At 48.3% G+C, this 5,973-nt stretch overlaps 1 long non-coding RNA gene across 3 annotated transcripts in view; it reads left to right on the forward strand.

Moving 5' to 3' along the window:
- Positions 1-2,625, forward strand: part of LOC139559452 (uncharacterized) — a 17,139-nt gene extending 14,514 nt beyond the window's left edge. For 2 of the 3 annotated variants that reach the window (XR_011671762.1, XR_011671763.1), the window contains exons 2-4: positions 909-930; positions 1,094-1,146; positions 1,742-2,625. This is a non-coding gene — a long non-coding RNA (uncharacterized lncRNA). The remainder of the gene's footprint in view (positions 1-908; positions 931-1,093; positions 1,147-1,741) is intronic. The other variant, XR_011671761.1, reaches the window with a different exon arrangement.
- The last annotated feature ends 3,348 nt before the right edge of the window (positions 2,626-5,973 follow it).

Genomic DNA, 5,973 nt, shown 5'->3' on the forward strand with positions numbered 1-5,973 from the left:
TTACTGCAACTCGCTGTTGGCTGGGCTCCCTGCCTGTGCCATTAAACCCCTACAACTCATCCAGAACGCCGCAGCCCGTCTGGTGTTCAACTTTCCCAAGTTCTCTCACGTCACCCCGCTCCTCCGCTCTCTCCACTGGCTTCCAGTTGAAGCTCGCATCCGCTACAAGACCATGGTGCTTGCCTACGGAGCTGTGAGGGGAACGGCACCTCCGTACCTTCAGGCTCTGATCAGGCCCTACACCCAAACAAGGGCACTGCGTTCATCCACCTCTGGCCTGCTCGCCTCCCTACCTCTGAGGAAGTACAGTTCCCGCTCAGCCCAGTCAAAACTGTTCGCTGCTCTGGCACCCCAATGGTGGAACAAACTCCCTCACGACGCCAGGTCAGCGGAGTCAATCACCACCTTCCGGAGACACCTGAAACCCCACCTCTTTAAGGAATACCTAGGATAGGATAAAGTAATCCTTCTAACCCCCCCCCCCCTTAAAAGAGTTAGATGCACTATTGTAAAGTGGTTGTTCCACTGGATATCATAAGGTGAATGCACCAATTTGTAAGTCGCTCTGGATAAGAGCGTCTGCTAAATGACTTAAATGTAATGTAAATGTAATTATTATTGCATGCATTATGCTTCTGGAAATCAGGTTGGATCCTGAACATGGTGATAAACAATTTCGTTTTTTTCCCAACAAAACATAACTTTATTAATTTGTCCTTATTACAGTCAATGTTAAATGTATTTATTTAACCAGAAAGTCGAATTGAGTTCAGATTACCTCTGTCCCAAGGGTTGCCGTGGGCACGTCTTGATATCTTAGGTTTGGTTTTGGATTTTCCCCCACTAAAAGGAGAGTTGAAAGGGCCCAATGTACTGTACAAATTAAAGCATATGCTCTTTTATCACAGGAACAGGGAACAGGACAAGCTGGTGAGTGACCTTACTTCCTGTCTGGTGTGACTCTTCAGAAATCCTGCTCCCAGACCCACCAAAGTGCCAACTGCCAACTCACACAGTCCCTCCAGCTTTAATGTTTGTTTTATTTAACCCTAAAATTAAATTGACTGAGAAGAGAATAAATTCTGATTCACAGCACCAAAGTGGAGGAGAAAAGAGAGGAGAGGGGTTGGATGAGCCAGTTGGAAGGTGGGAATAATTAGGTGATGGTCATGATAGTTCGTGTGCCAGGTTGAGAATTTAGCCTGGATACCAGGGTTAACACCCATACTACTACATGTTGTTTATTTAGCGTGGACACCAGGGTTAACACCCATACTGGGTTGGCGCCCCCCCTTGGGTTGTGCCGTGGGGGAGATCTTCGTGGGCTGTACTCGGCCTTGTCTCAGGGTAGTAGGTTGGTGGTTGAAGTTATCCCTATAGTGGTGTGGGGGCTGTGCTTTGGCAAAGTGGGTTGGGTTATATCCTGCCTGTTTGGCCCTGTACGGGGGTATTGTCAGACAGGGCCCCAGTGTCTCTCGACCCCTCCTGTCTCAGCCACCAGTATTTATGCTGCAGTAGTTTATGTGTCGGGGGGCTAGGGTCAGTCTGTTATATCTGGAGTATTTCTCCTGTATTATCCAGTGTCCTGTGTGAATTTAAATATGCTCTCTCTAATTCTCTCTCTCTTTTTCTCTCTTTTTCTCTACTTTTTTCTTTCTTTCTTTCTTTCTTTCTTTCTTTCTTTCTTTCTTTCTTTCTTTCTTTCTTTCTTTCTTTCTTTCTTTCTTTCTCTCTCTTGGAGGACCTGAGCACTAGGACCATGCCTCAGGACTACCTGGCCTGATGACTCCTTGCTGTCCCCAGTCCACCTGGTCATGCTGCTGCTCCAGTTTCAACTGTTTTGCCTGCGGCTATGGAACCCTGACCTGTTCACCGGACGTGCTACCTGTCCCAGACCTTCTGTTTAGGGTTAACTCTAGAGACAGCAGGAGCAGTAGAGATACTCTGAATGATCGGCTATGAAAAGCAAACTGACATTTACTCCTGAGGTGCTGACCTGTTGCACCCTCGACAACCACTGTGATTATTATTATTTGACCCTGCTGGTCATCTATGAACATTTAAACATCTTGGCCATGTTCTGTTATAATCTCCACCCGGCACAGCCAGAAGAGGACTGGTCACCCCTCATAGCCTGGTTCCTCTCTAGGTTTCTTCTTAGGTTCTGGGCTTTCTAGGGAGTTTTTCCTAGCCACCGTGCTTCTATACCTGCGTTGCTTGCTGTTTGGGGTTTTAGGCTCAGTTTCTGTACAGCACTTTGAGATATCAGCTGATGTAAGAAGGGCTTTATAAATACATTTGAATGTTAACACCCATACTACTACATGTTTTTTATTTAGCCTGGACACCAGGGTTAACACCCATACTACATGTTGTTTAGCCTGGACACCAGGGTTAACACCCATACTACATGTTGTTTAGCCTGGACACCAGGGTTAACACCCATACTACATGTTGTTTAGCCTGGACAGCAGGGTTAACACCCATACTACATGTTGTTTAGCCTGGACAGCAGGGTTAACACCCATACTACATGTTGTTTAGCCTGGACACCAGGGTTAACACCCATACTACATGTTGTTTAGCCTGGACACCAGGGTTAACACCCATACTACATGTTGTTTAGCCTGGACACCAGGGTTAACACCCATAATACATGTTGTCTAGCCTGGACACCAGGGTTAACACCCATACTACATGTTGTTTAGCCTGGACACCAGGGTTAACACCCATACTACATGTTGTTTAGCCTGGACACCAGGGTTAACACCCATACTACATGTTGTTTAGCCTGGACACCAGGGTTAACACCCATACTACATGTTGTTTAGCCTGGACACCAGGGTTAACACCCATACTACATGTTGTTTAGCCTGGACACCAGGGTTAACACCCATACTACATGTTGTTTAGCCTGGACACCAGGGTTAACACCCATACTACATGTTGTTTAGCCTGGACACCAGGGTTAACACCCATACTACATGTTGTTTAGCCTGGACACCAGGGTTAACACCCATACTACATGTTGTTTAGCCTGGACACCAGGGTTAAGACCCATACTACTACATGTTTATTTAGCCTGGACACCAGGGTTAAGACCCATACTACTACATGTTGTTTAGCCTGGACACCAGGGTTAACACCCATACTTACAGTGACTCGGGTTGACATCTTATTCCTAGGACAACACCGTTTGAAGGGTGTAAGTCCTTGACTATCCAGCCACCCCCTCTAACCTCCCCCACCCTTCCCTCCCTCTTTCCCTCCCTTTCTCTTCCCATTGTCTCAAGGAGAAAGTGAATCCTGCTTTGTTTCAGAAACAGTCAGACAAGTGTCAACACCTCCTGTTGATCACATTGCATGTGGAGCGCAACCATGTGGTGAGAAACAGACCAAAATAGTATTCAGTAAAATAAACAACGGCAGCACCCTCGTAATGCTTTAAGATTGCCTGTAATTGAAGTTAAATAGAGAGACGATTGCTATTGTTAAACTATCATCTAAAGAGGGAAAAGAATAATGCTGGGACTTCCAAATTCAGGCTATAGTTATGTAACGGAGTAAAGTAAGACTGTTTGGGTCTGAGGTGTTCCTCCTTTTGCTCCACCACCTTTAGACACACACACACACACACACACACACACACACACACACACACACACACACACACACACACACACACACACACACACACACACACACACACACACACACTGCATTAGTTGAGCCAGTCTGTTTACTTGAAAGATAACATTCTGCATGTTGTGTTGACATGAGTCAGATGTTGCACTGCCGTTCAACTCAAAATCTAATAAGTATATGAGAAAATATCTGAGTTAGGTTTCAATCCCTCAGGGCATTTGGAAGGTTCACCTTGCAGAAAACAGGTCACAGATTCCAGAGCTTATTGCTCCCTGATATTATCTACTCAACAATGAGCTTCATTTCCTGCTATTATGAAAAACAAATTAAAACGCTTCATTGAGCCTTATTATGCAATTTACACAGCCGTTAGTTGTTATTAAGGAGTATTTAAGCACAGAAATCATTTTGAATCTGATATTTGTTCACCTTAAAACAAACGAGAGGGGATAATTGATGTTTCACAACATTACACTGTGCTTTTCCAAAAATTACCATGGACCAAAATGTCTTAAATTGTTATTATTGATGCCAGTAAAAAAATGCTGATGCATGAGAAAACTGAGGGGAAAGGTAAGACAATAGGCCACATTTGTAAAGAAGGAAAAACATTTCCCTACACTTTGCAAAGTGTGAAAAGCTCTACTGTAATGTCCTGAGTGTTAGCAAGGGCGAGCCGATGTAGGCCCCCTCTCAGGAAAGCCATGCTGCAGGGAGTGGTTACTCTGGTTCCTCTCTTATCAATGAGTCCCTTCCTCTGCCCGACGGCCTCACCAGCCACACCCTGGCTGCCACAGTTCACACACACTGGAGGTGAGGGAACATCTGAGCTTCACACACACACCCATCCAACAGGAATGATTCCACTCCAACATTCACAGCTCTGGAGTATTGACTGTGCTAGACCTGTGAGACAGACAGGCTTCAAATGACTGGTAATAGTGATAGAAATACCATAATTGTAACGACTTTCTTCCTGGGATGAAGGAGAGGACCAAAATGCAGCGCGGTTAGTGTTCAACATGTTTAATTTGACAATAAACGGTGAACACTTACAACAATACAAAAACAACAAACGTGAAAGCCGAGACAGTCCTATCTGGTGCAGAACACAAACACAGAGACAGGAAACAATCACCCACAAAATCCCAACACAAAACAAGCCTCCTATATATGATTCTCAATCAGGGACAACGATTACCAGCTGCCTCTGATTGAGAACCATATTAGGCTGGACACAGAAACAGACAAACTAGACACACAACATAGAATTCCCACCCAGCTCACGTCCTGACCAACACTAAACAAGCAAAAAACATAATAACTCTGGTCAGGACGTTACAGTACCCCCCTCCTGAGGTGCGGACTCCGAACGCACCCCTACAACTCAAGAGGAGGGTCTGGGTGGGCATCTGTCCGCGGTGGCGGCTCCGGCGCAGGACGAGGACACCACTCCACCCCTGTCTTTGTCCCCCTCCTTAGCGTCCTTTGAGTGGCGACCCTCGCCCACGACCTTGGCCTAAGAATCCTCCCCAAGGCCCCCACATGATTTAGGAGGTAGCTCAGGACAGAGAGGTAGCTCAGGACAAAGAGGTAGCTCAGGACAGAGAGGTAGCTCAGGACAGAGGGGCAGCTCTGGACTAATGGCAGCTCTGGACTGAGTGGCAGCTCCGGACTGAGTGGCAGCTCCGGACTGAGTGGCAGCTCCGGACTGAGTGGCAGCTCCGGACTGAGTGGCAGCTCCGGACTGAGTGGCAGCTCCGGACTGAGTGGCAGCTCCGGACTGAGTGGCAGCTCATGACTGTAGGGCAGCTCATGACTGTAGGGCAGCTCATGACTGTAGGGCAGCTCATGACTGGAGGGCAGCTCATGACTGGAGGGCAGCTCATGACTGGAGGGCAGCTCATGACTGGCTGGCGGCTCCTGACTGGCTGGCGGCTCTGGCAGCTCCTGACTGGCTGGCGGCTCTGGCAGCTCCTGACTGGCTGGCGGCTCTGGCAGCTCCTGACTGGCTGGCGGCTCTGGCAGCTCCTGACTGGCTGGCGGCTCTGGCAGCTCCTGACTGGCTGGCGGCTCTGGCAGCTCCGGACTGGCTGGCGGCTCTGGCAGCTCCGGACTGGCTGGCGGCTCTGGCAGCTCCGGACTGACTCAGATGGCGCTGGGCAGACGGATGGCTCAGATGGTGCTGGGCAGACGGATGGCTCAGATGGCGCTGGGCAGACGGATGGCTCAGATGGCGCTGGGCAGACGGATGGCTCAGATGGCGCTGGGCAGACGGATGGCTCAGACGGCGCTGGGCAGACGGATGGCTCAGACGGTGCTGGGCAG

The sequence above is a fragment of the Salvelinus alpinus genome, chromosome 29, assembly GCF_045679555.1.
Source record: "Salvelinus alpinus chromosome 29, SLU_Salpinus.1, whole genome shotgun sequence".
Lineage (NCBI taxonomy): Eukaryota > Metazoa > Chordata > Actinopteri > Salmoniformes > Salmonidae > Salvelinus > Salvelinus alpinus.